The sequence below is a fragment of the Rhinolophus sinicus genome, chromosome 14 (genome assembly GCF_057876585.1).
Source record: "Rhinolophus sinicus isolate RSI-liver-muscle chromosome 14, RSI-T2T, whole genome shotgun sequence".
Taxonomy (NCBI): Eukaryota; Metazoa; Chordata; class Mammalia; order Chiroptera; family Rhinolophidae; genus Rhinolophus; species Rhinolophus sinicus.
The window spans coordinates 39,669,846-39,687,799 of record NC_142514.1 but is presented as its reverse complement, the minus strand read 5'-3'; positions in this window follow the sequence as shown (position 1 = coordinate 39,687,799).

Below are 17,954 nucleotides of genomic sequence, written 5' to 3'. Positions count from 1 at the left end.
CAGTTCTGTTTACTCCTGCAGGGATCCGTCCAGATAGGTGGGGCAGGGGCGGGGTGAGTTATGAGAGGTGGCCCAGAGCAATGGCAGCGCCCACCACCACAGCCAGTCCTGCTTCCACAGCTCCCTCCCCTTTGCCAGAACTAGTTGGGCTGTGATTCTGTGTCTGAGAACCATAGTTCTGAGAACAGCAAATATTCTGTTCTTTTGATCTGACACCGCTATTGTTTTGCTTCTGGCACTAGGCAGGTGGGGGCAGGGCGAACTCTGGAGGGTAGGAAGGGGGCGGCTAGTCTCAGTGCCTAAGGCTTCTGTTCTCTGCTCAGCAGTGAGGGCTTAAACCACCGTTTTCAGCCTTCTTCCTTCAGTCTTTTCTCCAAGGTCTCTGCCATGAGCATTGGGTTCAGCCCCCTCAGCCCTGTGGGCCATTGGCGGAGCCCCAGCAGTCCGAGTTCTTCCCTCTCCCACAGCTGCGGTAGGTCTGGGATGCAGCGAACTCGGAGCACTGAGCTAGGTCTGCATCCTGAGCCCACGTGTCTCCATCTCCACATTTTTCCCTACCCTTCTCCCCCGCTCATGTGATTTGGCCACCTTTAGGTGAATTTAGTAGTGGGTCTCTTCATCTTGCCTGTCTGCTGTGCAGGGAGTCCTTTGTGGAGTTATAGTTGTTAGATTTGTTGTAAATGCCAGGGGAGATTTACAGAGGCTCACCTCACGCTGCCATTTTGATGACGTCTCTGACATCATCTTTGTTGATATAAAGCCATTACTCTGTCCTTGGGTGGTTTTCACTTACAGGACTGGGCAGGTCTGTTGGGAGAGGGGAAGAAGAAAGCGCTAAGCAAGTGTGCTGGAAGTGGGGTGTACTGGTAGGGATGTCTTCTAGAGACAAAAAGAGGCAGGGTAATGAGGAGCATAACCAGAATGACTGTCTAGAGGCCCTGGGATGAGAGCCAAGGAAGTGGGGTCCAGTGTCAAATCACCTGAGTGAGGCAAGCATGGAAAATAGAAGAACCTCATCAAGCCCAGACCAGGAGGATCAGAGGCAGTGGGGAACCAGTTATGACTAGAAGTTAAGGAACTGGTTCAGAACTAAGATAGGGAATAGCACATGTGACTGAATCTTAGGAAGAATTTAGATTGTCTTGCCAGGGTGGATATGCCTTTTAAGGTGATTGTTAGGAACAGGTTATCCGTTTTACTCCAACAGTCACTACATACAAGGCTCTCATCCTACTGTGGGAAAGTACCCTCCTCCCATGTGTGTTAAACTTCAGATTTTGCTGATACCCAATAGCATCTCTAATGACTCTACTCTTTAACCCAATTTCATCTTTCAGTTCCCCCATAGTCCCCATCTCCCTTGGAACTTCATATAATTTCCTAGGCTCAACCAGAAGATAACTTGAAAGATCCTGCACTGAACTTTGCTCAGTCCATCACTCTCCACTGACCACCAACCTGTGTTGAGGACTAATTTTATGCACCAAATTGCTCCCCTTGAAGTGAGTTCCTTTTCTATCCCATATTTATACCTCCCTGCAGGATATGAAGTTGTCATTCCATTATTTCTCACTAAAAGGGACTCTCGTCCTGGGATTAGCCATCAGACCAAATGGCTTCAGCCATTGTTTCTCCTGAAAGGCACACTAGTACCTCTTATAAACAGCACCCTGGCTGAGCCTGGTCAGTGTGCCTCCCCATTTGTTTAACACTTCCCACCTCGCCTCTCCCCAGCTCCTTTCCTGCATCTTACACAACATCTGGGCTCCCTTCAACTCCTCTTTGATCAGTTAGTTTATTTAATAAGAATATTTGCCTAGGACCTACTCTATGCCAGGAACTGTTAGGCACATTGACAGTATTTTTACTTTAGTGTCCAAGATTTACACTCTACTGGGAAGATAAGACCTGTAAATCAACAATTATAATAAAATGTGATACAAGTGCTTAGAAAATGGGGCAAGAGGAAGCAATGAGAATAGGAAAATTGGAATTTATCCTAGGCTGGGGGAGTCATGGAAGGCTTCCAGGAGGAGGAACACAAATATAATTTTGAAAAGGCACTGAGCTGACTACCTGAAGAAGAATGAGGAGGTGCAGGGAGAGAGCATTGCAGACAGAAAGCACTACACGCAAAGGAAGAAACTGGAGCAGACTGTTGTGCTTGAAGAATGACACAATTTTTTCAGTTTTAGGGAATTTGTCTCTGTGAATCCATCATCTGAGAGGTGAGATTAGAAAATAAAGCAGGAGCAGGACCCTGAGGAGTGACTCCACACACTGGAGAATTTTGTGGAGCTATCTGTTGGCTTTAAGTAGGAGAGTGCTACAATCAGACACATGTTGAGGGAGCTCAACTGAGGACAGAGGTATGGTCCTGTCTCCCTCTGATGCCACAATAGGAGACCACCCCTCAACCTACCCACATCTACTGCAGGGCGCTCCAGAGACTGCCAAAGGCGGCAGGGGCTGGGAGGACATGTTTGGGGGCAGGGCAAGGAGTTGCTTGACCTCTCAAATGGCTTTGCAGTTTCTACTTTCCTGAGCACAACAAAGAAAAATAAATCATCTCTCAAATGGCAGGGGCCAGGGCTTGCTGCATGATTGTCTAATTAGGTGTAAGATTACACCACAGGTCTGGTTACTTGGAGGCCCCCAGGGATGAAACCCTACAGCATCAGACCAGACAAGAATAAGTGAAACCTTGCTCAGAATGAAAACAGGCAAGATATAAAAGCCTGCCACCAATCCCTCCTCATCCCCCAGCTACCAATTTGAATAGCCAGATAATGAGGGATTTAGAAGGAGCAAGATAAATGATCTGCTAAGATTTTACACTCAGTTTCATTTCTGACATGGATCTCTGATTACATACAGATAAGTTATGAAAAAATCAAGGGAGTGGGAGATGACCATAAGCACAGCTTATTCTTCTAATAAACATTATTGAAAAATAATTGCCTGCTATGTGTAAGACATTGAACTATCTACAGGGTACATGGAAGTGATTCCGACATGGCTCCTTCACAAGGAGCCCATAGCCGACTGGGGAAGAATGACTCAAAAACTCAGAACAGAAATTTCTGTTAGGATTTTTCTTTTTCTAGCTGATTGAGTGGGTTTTATGTGTACATGGAGGACATTCAGAAAGTTGTCCAGAAGACATTAGTTTGAGCTGAGTCTTACAAAGAAGTAGAAGTTCCCCAGGCAATGAAGAGAGGAAACCCTTTACTCAAAAGGATAGATATGAGAAAAAATAAGGCATTATGAATATGAAAAAATACGAATAACAAGGATCATATTTCCTTCATCTAAGAGTTCGTTGGCATTTGGGCATATCAATAATTATGCCTTCTTAAGGGGGAATAAAAAAAGACAGACATATTACATTAAATAAACATATATAAAAATCATCTACCCATGACAGTCTATATGGGTCCCCACTCTTATTGACCACTTTCTTATTATATATCCCATCAGTTTCCTTATGTCTTCTATAGATTCAGCATCCAAAGATTCGTCTGAATCATCTTTAGATATTAGAAGTTATATATAGCATAAGAGTGACTCACAAAAATTTGCAACACATGCCCCACATCTTGACCTCATTTATACCTTTATGACTGACAGTATAATTTTAATAAGTATCTTAGAATAGCAAGATTTTGTTTGTATTTCTTATTTGACAATACTCATAGATTTCCTCCCTTTAATTGAATTATGCAATACTAAAAATTAACCTCCTCTTTGTTTTATTATGTTATATTTCTTAGGCATTCATTCATTTTGTCTGACTCAAAATGAAATTATAAGCTTAAATGCTACATAACCATTAAAGAAATTGGAGACTGGTTTTAAATCTTCCCACAAAGAAAACTCCAAGCTCCAATGGATGGTTTTACAAGTGAATACCAAACTCTCAAGGAATAGATAGTTCCAATATTATTCAAACTCTTTTAGAGAACAGTAAAAGAAATACTCCCAACTAGTTTTATGAGGTTAGTATATTCTTGGTGCCAAATCCAGACAAAACTAGCATAAAAAATAAAAATTGCTAGCTATTGTCACTTAAGAACAGAGAGTTACTCTAAATGCCACATTTTCAAATTGTTTCTATCAATGAATAAAAAATATAATAAAATTTGACAAAGTTTTGTTAATTCCAGGAATGCAAATTTGGTTTAGCATTTCAAAAAAATTCACATAATTAATGGCATAATTCACCCAATTAGTAATAAAGAAAAAATAATATCCTTCTTGTTAGATTTTTAAATGTTCAATAAAATTTTATAATTTAAAATTCTTATGAAACTAGGAGTAGAAGGGAACATTTTACTGATAAAGATCATCTGTCAAAAACCTATAGTAAGGGCCGGCCTGGTGGCTCAGGTGGTTAGAGCTCCATGCTCCTTATTCCGAAGGCTGCCAGTTCGATTCCCACATGGGCCAGTGAGCTCTCAACCACAGGCTTGTGGGTTCAACTCCTGGAGTCCCGCAAGGGATGGTGGGCAGCGCCCCCTGCAACTAAGATTGAACACGGCACCTTGAGCTAAGCTACCTCCCGGATGGCTCAGTTGGCTGGAACACATCCTCTCAACCACAAGGTTGCCAGTTCGATTCCTCGAGTCCCTCAAGGGATGGTGGGCAGTGCCCCCTGAAACTAGAAAACGGCAACTGGACCTGGAGCTGAGTTCCACCCTCCACAAACTAAGACTGAAAGGACAACAACCTGAAGCTGAACGGCACCCTCACAACTAAGATTGAAAGGACAACAACTTGACTTGGAAAAAAGGCCTGGAAGTACACACTGTTCCCCAATAAAGTCCTGTTCTCCTTCCCCAATAAAATCTTTAAAAAAAAACAAACACAAAAAAAAAACCTATAGTAACACATAAAGGTAAAATATTGGAAGCATTTCCTTTGAGGAAGAAACAAGACTATTCCCTATTCCCTATTCACTCTTGGTCCTAGTCAATAACAAGAGAAAGTATATAAAAAGGATAAAAATAGAAAATATTCATGGATGTTGTTATGGTCTATATCAAAAAACCAATGGCATTTTTCACAGAACTAGAACAAATAATCTTAAAATGTATATGGAACCCCAAAAGACCCTGAATAGCCACAGCAATCTTGAGAAAGAACAAAATCAAGGTATCATGCTATCTGATATCAAACTATAGTACAAGGCTATAGTAATCAAACTACCGTGATACCTCGAAAATAAGACTTAACTGGAAAATAAGCCCTAGCATGATTTTTCAGGAGGACATCCCCTGAACATAAGCCCTAATGCATCTTTTGGAGCCAAACTTTATATAAAACCCAATCTTATTTTGGGGGAAATCACGGTAGCATGGTACTGGCATAAAAATAGACACACAGCTCAATGGGACAGAAGAGAGAGCCCAGAAACAAATACACGCCTATATGGTCAATTAGTCTATGACATAGGAGGCAAGAACTAAAGACAGCCTGTCTATTCAATAAAGGGTGTTGGGAAAACTGGAGAGATACATGCAAAAAAATGAAACTGGACCACCTTCATACACCATATGCAGTAATAAACTCAAAACGAATTAAAGACTTAAACGTAAGACGTAAAACCATAAAACTCCTAGAAGAAAGCATAGGCAGTAAACTCTCTGACATGCTGTTAGTAATATTTTTTCTGATGTATCTCCTCGGGCAAGGGAAACAAAAGAAAAAATAAACAATGGGACTACATCAAACTAAAAACTTTTTGCACAGCAAAGGAAGCCACCCACAAAATGGAAAGGCAGCCTACTGAATGGGAGAAGATAATCATCAATAATACATCTGATAAGGGGTTAATATCTAAAATTTATAAAGAACTCATACAACTCAACACCAAAAAAACAAAAACAAAAAACCCCAATTAAAAAATGGGCAGAGGACCTAAATAGACGTTTCTCAAAAGAGGACATACATGTGGCCAATAGCCATATGAAAAGATGCTCAACATGACTAATTATCAGAGAAATGCAAATTAAAACCACAATGAGACATCACCTTACCCCTGTCAGAATGGCTACATCAATAAATCAACAAACAAGTGTTGGCGAGGATGCAGAGAAAAGGGAACCTTCGTGCACTGTTGGGGGATTGCAGATTGGTGCAGCCACTATGGAAAATGGTTTGGAGGTTCCTCAAAAAATTAAAACTAGAACTGCCTTATGAGCCTGGGATTCCACTTCTGGGTAAAGAAACCCAAAACACTAACTCGAAAAGATACATGCACCCCTATGCTCATTGCAGCACTATTCACAATAGCCAAGATATGGAAGCAACCCAAGTGCCCATCAATAGATAATTGGATAAAGATGTGGTACATATATACATTGGAATATTACTCGGCCATAAAAAAGAACAAAATCTTATCATTTGTGACCACATGGATGGACCTAGAGGGTATTATGATAAGTGAAATAAGTCAGACTGAGAAAGATAAATACCATATGATCTCACTTATATGTGGCATCTAAAGAACAATATAAACAAACAAACAAAACAGAAACAGACTCACAGACATAGAGAACAAACTGATAGTTGTCAGAGGGAAGGGTGCTTGGGGAGCTGGGTGAAAAAGGTGAAGGGATTAAGAAGTACAAATTGGCAGTTACAAAATAGTCACAGGATGTAAAGTACAGCATAGGGAATATAGTCAGTAATGTTGCAACAACTATGTATAGTGCCAGGTGGGTACTAGACTGATCAGAGGATCACTGTATAAACTATATAAATGGCTAACCATTAATTATGCTGTACACCTGAAACTAATATAAAATAATATTGAATGTCAACTGTAACTATAAAAAATAATTTTAAAAAAACTGAAAAAAATGTAAATCATTATCACTAATAAGAGAGCAAGATGATTGGATAAAACATCAATATGCAAACACCAATTACATATTTAAAGAAACACTCAGAATAAGTAACTGTTAAAAAGAGAACCAAATAAATAAAAATTTTACTGTATTCAGGGATGGGAAGAGTTGATATCATAATGATATCATTCTTCCCCAAAGTAATCTATAGAGTTAAATTATTCCAACCAAAATTATTCCAACTAAAATTTCAACAAGAACTTTTTAGTAAAATTTGAAACCATTTGCACCTATCTTTAATGAATTCTTGCCCTACCAGATAGCTTATAACGCTATAGTACTAAGACATTAATGTAATGGCACAAGGATAGACAAATATGTCATTATAACGAATTAAGAGTCAAGATATCTTCCTGAATATATGGAAACTTGGTTTATTGCAGATGCATGGGAAAGATGGGCTATTTAATAAGTGGTGCTAGGAATATTGGGTAACAAATATGGGGGGAAATATTAACTATATACTACATCACACCATACATAACAATTTATTCTAGTGGATTAAGTACTTCAGTGTAAAAAGTAAAACTTTACAAATTTAGAGGAAAATATGTAAGAAGGTATTTCTAATCCTTGGTATAAGGAAAGATTCCATAACAAGCCAGAAGGCACTAATCACACACACACACACACACACACACACACACACACACACACACACACAATTGATAAATGTGACTACATTAAAAATAAAAGCTTCTGTTTATCAAAAGAGCTTGTAAAAAATAATAAACCAGTAGAGAAATTTTCCATATAAATAGGTAACAAAGTATTATTATCCAAACATATTAAAGAATTCCCTCTTAACCAATAAAGGAATAAGTAACCTAATAAAAAATGGGCAAAAGGCATAGGCAGACGTTTCACATAAAAGTAAACAGAGGAATACAAATGGTCCATAAACGTATAAAAATGCTCAGCCTCATTAGTGAACAGAAAAATGCTAACTGAAACCACAATAAGATACTCTTTCCTACTCACAGATTGGCAAAATTTAAAAGTAAGACAATAGTAAAAGTTGGCTGGATTTGGAGCGCTGGGTATTACTTTATGCTGGTGATGGCACTGTAAACTGGGATGATCACACTGGACAAACTATTTGGCATTAATTATCTTTGCATGGTGAAGACACACATATCCAATGACCCAGCAATTTCCTTCCTGGGGAACAGCCTAGAGAAACTCTTGAACATATGTAGCAGGAGATGTTCTCAAGAGGTTTATATGACAGCATTGTTTGTAATAGAAAAATAACTATAAATAACCCATGTGTTGTTAACAGAAAATGGATAAATACATTTGAGAAGGAATTCATATAAAAAATAAAAAATAAAAACCATGCAGCAGTGAAATTGAATGAACTACAGCTTCATGCATTTACGTGGATAAACCTCAAAAACATAACACTGAGTTAAAAAGCAAGTTGCAGGGTAACATGTGTGGTATAACACCTTTATTACAAAGCCCCAAATATATAAATGTCCACAATATATCATTTCAGGGTACATATGAATGTAATAAATTATACTGAAAACAACATGCTGATAAACACAAATCCTGGGTAACAGAATATGGTTACCCTTGGCAGAAAAGAGAGTTACAACTGAGAAGCACACTGAGAGCTTCAAAATATCAATAACTTTTTATTTCTTAAACTGAGGAGTGGGTACATGAGTATTTTTTTTAATTATTCTCTATACCTGATATGTACATAACATGTTCTTCTCTATGAATGAAATGTGTCATAATAAAAAGTACTGTCTGAGCACTACACAAAAGTCTGAATATTGGAATGTATAAAGAAAACATAATCATCTCCAATTCTATTACCCATAGATAACTATTGCTAATGTGTTTTTTTATATTCTTTTACTCTTTATGTCCCGCCTCATTGAAAAGCTATTTAAAACAAACACACAATGAAATTGTCTTGAAACCTTTGACAAATAGGAGCTAGTCCTCTCATGATAACATTTTCAAAGACAGGAGAGTCTGATATAATGGATTTGGAAGCTGCATTCACACACACACACACACAAACACACACAGAAGCAGGGACCACTCCATCACAACTTAATTCCCAAACTGGCTGCTGGAAAATTTATTTTAGCAATAACTACAAAATGCGTCTCAGAAATGTTAGAATAGGAAGACATATACCTTCAAATGTAGAAAATATGCTAGCTTTGTATACAGCTGGAACAGAAAGCGCAAATGGAGGGAGAAAGGAGTAGGAAACAACCAGACATGAATCTGGAAAGCAAAATTGGCACCAGATTGCAAAGGGCTTTGCCTGGAAAGCTAAGGAACATACAGACCTCTGGTTCATGCTACAGCAGCCATACATTGTGATTGTACCCCCTTCACCATACAGAAAAGAGACATGAGTCTATGCCCCTAATGTGTGTGTTTATATCTTTATAAACTGTATGTGTTTATTTCTCTACTAATAGACTAAGTAATCTTTTCTTCCCACACTCCAAAGCATTGCCTGAGCGCCATCTAAGAAATGTGTGCCCCTCTGTAGAGCCTTTGCTCTCAACAAGGTCTATGGAAGGATTTAGACAGGGACATAATATGTTCAGATGTACTGTCTGCTCAATCCATATTAGATAAGAACGTAAATGAGTTAATTCGTCAATAATAAGTGAGCAATCCCAGGGATGAACTCTGGTAGCACTGCCAAAGATAGGCTGGAAATGGAAAGACAAAGGAAGGGTTGCAGCTGTCTAGTTGCCCAAGGCGGGGGGTTTAGGTTAAACTGCACCCTTGCCTCCAAAGTCACCAGCAGGAGAAGATGGAGTGGGAGAGACAATTTTGAGATTTAGTTCATTAGTAAATTTGATATAACTGCAAAGCAGATTAGATGTGATAGCTAAGAAAGCGGCACTGGTTGAAGGTGATCACGACACCCCTAACCCACTTACACACAGAACACACACAGGAAGAGGAGCCTGGCTGCAAAGGAATGCGGAAAGGTCCGTTCTAAACCTGAGAACTTGAGAAGTCTACAGGATAACCAGTGCGTGGACCAGAGCACGAGGGAGGGGGGGGCAGGGATAGAAGCCCTTCACGGCAGTCTATGATCAAATACTTGTACAAGGCAAGCCAGATCACACATTCTTAGACACAACTGAGTACACATATGTATATAGAACTGAAACAGAAGTTTCACAAAACAATAATTGTCCTTATTTTTTTAAATGTACCCTAATATTTTTACTTGATTCTGTTATTTTTAATGTCAGTAGCAATTCACAAAATTAATTTTGTGGCTCCAGAGTTTGGAAAAACAATAGGCTAGAGAAATTACTTTAAATAGAAGAATTCATTCTCATCACCTAAGCATCGTGTTGTGAAGAGATACCGGACTATAGCATCTGACGGGCTTCAGTTTGATTTTTAGAGTTACTGCCTATGCACTGGGTGACTTTGCACAAGTTGGAGTCTCAGATTGCTCATCTGTAAAAAACTGAAATAACAGTATTTGCCTCAGAGGCTTTTGGTGATGATTACATAAAAGGGCAAAAACATGTTAACTGACACATGGTTTATACTGAATCACTGTTAGCCCCTCCTTTTTACTTCTCCAACCCTGATAGACAACACAAACTATTAAAACATTTTTTCCTATGAAACCCACCAATTTCCTGACAATAAATATCAAAGCTTAACTACTGAACCCAAAAATTAGAGAAAAAATGAAGACGGAGCTGACCTTGTTTTACCCAGAGATTTAAGGATGATTTATGCTGATATATGGATGCTTTGAAATCCTGCATAATCTGGTGTCCTGTGACCCAGTAAGGTAATTCTTGGCCAAAGGAAATTGCCCTGTGTTGCAAAACACTTGAGACCACTGTTATATTGAAGTCATGGCTCAATGAAAGGTCAGCATGGCCCCAGAGGGCAGAACTGAAAAAGAATACTTGTTGTTGAGGGATGTTTTAAAAACATGATTAAACACATAATCCAAAAAATAATAGTCTGATATCTCCCAAACCTGGACAGGGTTTAAAAATACATACCCTGGAAATAAAAAAATAAATGTCAAAGAGAAGAAAAGAAGGAATGTTGTTGTTAATAAAATGGGCTTCGGAGTCAAAGAAACCTCCTCGAATTCCTGCTGTGCAACTTAGTAATCATATAACCTTGAACAAGTACTCAACCTCTGTGCCTCAGTTTCTTCATCTGTACAACAAGGATACACAGCATCTGACCTACTGGTATACAGAACTCTTCTCATAGTGCTGGACACGCAGTTCAATAATGGCGTACAGGAAATCTTAGCTTCAAACAAAAAGGGAAATGGGCAGACTGAGTTAAACATGTTAGATGCATATTCTCGAATATGTACGAATATTATACAATTTATACCATCTGATAACTAAAGAAGGGGCATATTCCTTTGTGTCTATGCTGAAAAACGTAATCATTTTAATTGTACGTTTGCAACTGGAGGCATCTATTTTTTAGCAACCATCTCAACTATGACTGAACCCAGGTTTCAGAGAGGCAGGTTTGCAGTTCAACCCACTATCTAAGACCACATAACTAAGAACACCAGGCATTTAGGAAAAAATCAAACATTTTTTACAATCTTGTGATTTTCATCTTTGAAATCTTTGGAAATGTTAACAACAGCTATGTTTAGTTGTCAAACACATGCATTGCTTTTTTTCCTACATCGTATTGCCTACATCCATCCAAAAATGGGAAATCAGATTGAGATAAATCAGAACAATGGTTTAGGACTATGCCATCTTCTTTTGTGTCTTCATGATTACAGTGAGTTAAAACATACACAAACAGAGATAACACAAAATAGGCACTTTCATGCTTCTGAACTTTTATTCAAACTATGACTTCAATTTGGAGTTCCCTTTACCCTTTTCTTCCCCAAAGCGAACTCTTGTTCATTCCTCTAAACACAGCTCAAATATCATCTCCTTTGTCATACTTTTCCCAACTTGACCCGAACCTACCCACTGCGAAAAGAATTAAACATTCCTTTCTCTGCTACCATAGCTCTCTTTTCCATGTGACCAAAATATAGCAATGAGCCATGTAAATGAATAAATATGATTTCGTTTTAAAGGTACATTACATGAATGTTCCATAAGTTAGGCAACTGCTGTAGCAACCAAGGACAAGTAAAAGTATTTCACCTGCGTTTGTAAACTAGGTGGGCCATCATAATAGGCAGCAGCATTGTAGTGTCCGACCTGCAGGGAGAAGAGTGGAGAGTACAATTGACCTTGGGGTACCCTAGGCCCTAAATAGACCTGCAACTCATTAAGGACCTACTTAATTTGCAAAGCTCTAAATTTTATAACACCAAGATATGATGTTTCTAATATTGTTGCAGTTCCCAAGGCAATTCCATATCTGAACAAACCCCAAGCACCTTGAATGGAGGGATGGCCAAGTACACTTGAAGAGAGAACCATGAACCATGGGAAACTATTGGAAGTATGCACTATACCTCTTTCTCCTGGCTTCCCCCAAAGGGATCTGTGCCTTTAAACAAGGTAAACATACCTCTGAGAAATTACTAGGCACCAACCTCAATTAAACACTAAATCCTAGGACCTAGAACCCACCACAGCCGAGCAGGCAGACTGAAAACGTCAAGTGAGAAATAGAATTTTGACTCAACTTTGTTTCATGGTAAGCTCAATTGGAACTCCAAATTCATGCTGGAATTTCTGAATATAGTGTTGGAAACATATTCTCAGAAACTCACAGAATCCACACACTGGCTCCCTAATCCGCGAAGAAGAAGCCAAGTAGGAAATGCCCAGGGGAAGCCCCTGCAGTTTCCCCTCCATAGAAAAATAGTAGACCAAAAGCACTGTCATGTCCCTGGAGGCAGGAATCACTATGATTAGAGTCTTCATTAAAGAAATGGAACACATAGACATAGTGATTTCCACCACGTCCTCCGTACTTGCCAGTTTGCACACATCTGGGACACCATTTATATATAGAATGTAGTGTGATTGATTCTCCCAGAGCTCTTTGATGTGGTAACCTTGTGGAGGCTCTTTAATTATCTAGTTTGGATGATGTAGAAGATATGGGACTTTTGGAACCATGCTACTTTGTTAAAATTGCCAGTGACATCTAGAGTAAGAGGTAGCATATTGTAGACCACCAGAATTTCTGGTTCTCTTGGAGAAAACAATCTCTTTTTCATCAGAATGTGGACAATCCATGATGGGGGCTTTCAGCCTTCACTCTACATGTGGGAAAATGAAGACAGAGAGCAAAGTGACCCACCCAGGCTCACTCAGTCATCAGAGCCAGGTCTAACGCCAACCCACCCCCCAACCCCGCCCCCCAAAGTTCCCTACCCAACGGTAAAAGCACCTAGAGTTCACTAAGTTCATGATGAAGTGGAAGATGCAGGTTTGTAGACTACAAGCCATGGCTAGAAAAGAATATCCATCCTGGGAAAGACAAGAGACAAAAGAAAAAAATTCAAGAATTAACTGCTGGCTATGAATGATGCTCAGGATGCAATTTCTTCCCAACTCTGACATCATTTGGGAACTTACTTTCCACTGAATGTTGTTTTTAGAGCGTCAGTGGGGGCTAGTACCAAGGGAACACAATCGACAGATGCCTTTTCCTCTTTAGTTTCCAAGAAAGCAGGTGGCTGCAGCCAAGTCCCCAGGTGCCCATGTTCAGTCTAAAGTTCTCTGGGTTTGGGAACAGCCCCAATCCCATAGATTCATCATCTGGGTAGGGAGATGATTCAGTCCAATGACATTGGCCATAACCATTTGAGAGTCTTTTATGATGTGGTCCAACTGTACATCAGGGACTTGGCCAAGATGTAAAAGGATTTTTTTTTTTAAAGACTAACCCCTTTTGCTTTCAAATAAGTAGAACATTTGAAACATTCTCTAAACCACCCGGGCCCTAGGATTGAATTTCATGATGTACTTTATAAAATACAAGTCTTAGAAATAACATACCACTTTAGTTACCACGGATGTGTTCAAAAACTACGGCCAATGCACTCTCAGGGTAGAAAGGAAGGTCAATGAGGAGGATGAGTTTGCAGGGGGCTCTCAGAGTTTACATCTGAATGGAGGAAGAAACTTAGCTGGGTTTCTGAGAAGCTTCGAAGGCTGAAAGGAGTCTGAGAGTATGTTTAAAAGCCAGGGGGTTTTGGCTGTTTCTTGCTTACGGCTGGTGAAGCCAGGGAGGGGAGAGGACCAATGTTTACAGCAATGGTTACAACCCGGAGAGATCATTGCTATCTCTACAACAGTCATCTTTTTGGATAAGCTTCACATTGTGGGGAACTCTAGGGTGTGGAGAGCCCTAGGGTGACAAAGAGTATGTTCCAAATAGAACATGTCTTCACCTTCTCTAGTCTCATCTGCTGCTCTGTCGCAGCTCCTCCCCTGCCCAACCCACACCCCACCCCTTCTATTACAAATATCTGTGTCCATGGGTAACCCATCTGAAGCCACAAGTTCTCATGACCTGTATCTATAAGATGCCACATCAGAGAAACATTGGTCTCACTCTGAAAGATTTGAATCATAATGGAGAGTTACATGGTGATTTTGTCAAAGGTACAATTTGCACAGACTCCCACCCAGAAATCCTTCTCTTCAAATCTTCATCCTCATGGAAAACACTTCAAGTCCATCTCTTTCTCCCTCCCTTTTTCTCTCTCTGCACCCAAACTCCTCTAGTTTGCCATTGGCTCAGACCCATATCACTCACGTCTCTTTAATGTGTCATTTTAAGAACCACCACCACAAGCCAAGTGGAAATGCAGACTAGATCCCTGCTCTGCTTTTTCTCTCCTGGGAAGCAGCCATCTTTTCATCCATGCTTTATCTCTCTGCCTGCTTGTAAGTGCCATGAGGTCAGGACTGTATCTAACTGTTCTCTCTGTCCTCTGTCACGGCCTGAACAGCAATTAGTATACAGTAAAAGCAACATGAATGTTTATACACATCCTATTTTGTGGCATTAGTTATTTTAGGTACCATTTTAGGTACCATTTCTTCTGGAACCAGAATGTGAGACCCAGATTTGTCAGATACATTAAGACAGGATTTGACCCTTTGGGATGCAAAAGACCTGAGACTTCACGCTGACATACTCACTGTTGTCAGTACTGATACAGGTCTGTGCCCCGTGAATGCAGGAATGCTCATAAACTCTATTGCATGCTGGTAATGTAAGGAGCATTTATAATTGTGCTTGCTGCCTTTCTGAGTATATTCTTAATAGGAGACAACTTCCATTTTGACAAGGTGCCAAGAAGAACCAAATCTACCACTTAATATTTTAAACATCTGATAATGGTAAACATTTTCCACAAACCAGCTTCTGGTCCCATACATTTCAAATATCGCTTCTCCTCCCCTGTCCCTATATTTCTGCTGCCACACAATCGCACATGTGTTCATGGTGGGATCCTGCCTCTGGCCCTGGTGGAAATAGTCTTGGAAGACTTTCCTACACAGGACGGCTACCACAACTTAACTCTACAGGAAGAAGACAATGATTCACATTAGCACATCTCCCTAAACCCAAACCCAAACCCAAACACATCCCCACCCCAACTTCCCCTCAACCAAATCCCAGCAATGCCTGCAGCTCCTCCAACACAGGCCAAGACAAGAGGAAGTGTGACATATTGGATGGAAGTTGGAGCAAAGAGGCAGTGGCCTCGACTAATTTAAGTGAAGTGCCTTCCTTTTGAATTTTGTCCAGATTTATACGACCATGCAAGCACATTGCTAGAAGCCCTCTCAGAGCCTTGGAAGACACCTGGACAAGTGAGGTTCCCCAAAGCCTAAACATCATTAACTTAGGGTAAATAAACATCTTCTCAGTAATCATAAATACTCTTCTTCACTTGGATTCCATGAGAAAATTAGATGATCTGGCCCACTCATTTCCTGGCCTAGCATTTATCTACAAAGATCTCTTATATGTTAAATCACTGAGACTTATTAGGAGGCAGGAAAGCTCCTCATCATGTGCTGGTAGATAAATGTTCTGGTCTTTTTATAAGTGACTGAACCCTGTGATTATACCCAATCAATCTGCATTGGTCAATTACCATACATCTCGCAACCATCATCTGCTTCAAGGTGATAGAGTAATGAGGACTCTCTGGAAAATAGACCATGGCCTAGGGCACAGAGACCAAAGGTTTGTTTTTAAGTTTTCTCTCTATGTATTCAAAATATGAATTGATTCTCTGGAATGTGCCAGTTGCTGTTTCATATGCTAGAAACAGACGAATGAATGAGTTCCCGCTCTGATGAAGCTTACACTTAAGTGAGTGTAGAGGAGTACTGAGAGAAGACAGAGAATAAATAAGTAGGTAAACAGGCATCAGATAAGGATATAAGTAAAAATAGTTTTAGATAATGAGAACTAAGGAGAAAAATAGAACATGGAATTTGCTGGAAGGAAGGTTGCTATATTACATAGCACAGTTGAAGAAGAGCTCTCTGAAGCGATGACATTTGAAATGAGACTGAAATGAAAACAAGAATTCAGCCATAAATAATCATATGCTTTACTGTATTGACAATAAAGACAGCAGCAAGAGCAAAGGCCCTGAGTCAGGAATAAGTTACATATAGTCAAAACACAGAAAGAAAGCCAGTGGGACTGGAGCAAAATAAAAAAGAGCAGAAACAAATTACCTCACAAAGGTAGGCAGGGACATATCCTAGAGAGCTTGCAGGCCACAACATGGAACTGAAATTATTCTGAGTGTGACTGAGGAGCCATCGAGAGGAAGAGGTTTGTGAGGGAGGGTTTTGAATGGGAGAGTGACATTGTCTGGTTTATGTTTCCAAAGATCACTTTAATTCACTGTGTGGATTCTTCATTATAGAAAAGCAAGAATAAAAACAGGGAGATCAGTCAGGTGATTATCTCAGTAGCCCAATAAGAGATAATGATCCTTTATATACCTGTTTATTTTTTTGTTTTGTTTTGTTTTAAGAAGGAAGGAAGTCAAACATTTTAAATGGGGAAACTTGACTCCATGAGGGAATCTGTATCATTTCTGAAAGTTTTCAAACTGCATTTACTCTTGAAGAAAGGAGTGGCCTCGTCTCTCCTTCACCACACACCTCCTCTTTCTTTGTCAAACTAGACTTAATTCTTCTGTGGCTATTCCACCAATCCTCCCCAATTCCGTCAGAGGATTTTCTGTATCTAGTCAATAAATGGTTCCTGACAGCCTGCTCTGTGCCTGTAGGGGTGTGTGTGTGTGTGTGTGTGTGTGTGTGTGTGTGTGTGTGTGTGTTCCCTTTGAGGCTACTGAGATGGCTGAAGAGAACATGCTAGTTGGAGAGACAGACACGTGTAAAACTGAGGACACAAAGAGCTAAACGCTACAGCTGAGGTGAGGTTTTACTTCTTGCTCTTTGGATCCAAGAAGAAGTAAGAGGTCAGGACGTGGGAATCAGACAGGGAGTTGGTGTTCATATGTAAAAGGACTTCTGACTGGGGGCTCAGTAATAAGACTGGGGAGGATACCTCTAACGTAGGAAGGACCCTGGGTCATCAGGGCCCCAACCTTTGGCTGCGAGTGAAGGCTGGACACCGTCCTGGTTCAAGACTGGGATGCTGGGCAAGGCTACAGCTCTTGACCCAGGAGGAAAGACCAAGGCAGAGCCCTGACTTATGACTCAGGCCAACCACAGCATTGAAAACGCTCAGGTCAGAGCTTCTTGGGTGCCTGGGTTTGACTGTGACACGAAGCAAGGACCCCTTTCGCTCTAAAGGAGCCTGAGTTGGAGGGAAACAGAGGACAGCAGGAAGCTGGCCTTCAGGTCTTCAGTGCCCAAGCTTTCTTATCAGCTTGCTAGATGTGGGGTCTGAAAGTTATCAGCCATCAAACATAAGACATAGAGTCAAATTCTCGATTCAAATATCTAACTGCCTACTTGACATCTCCCCTTGCCGGTCTAATAAACATTCGAGTTTACCACGGTCAAAACAAAATTTCTGATTTATAACACTTTCGCCCCTCAACTTGAC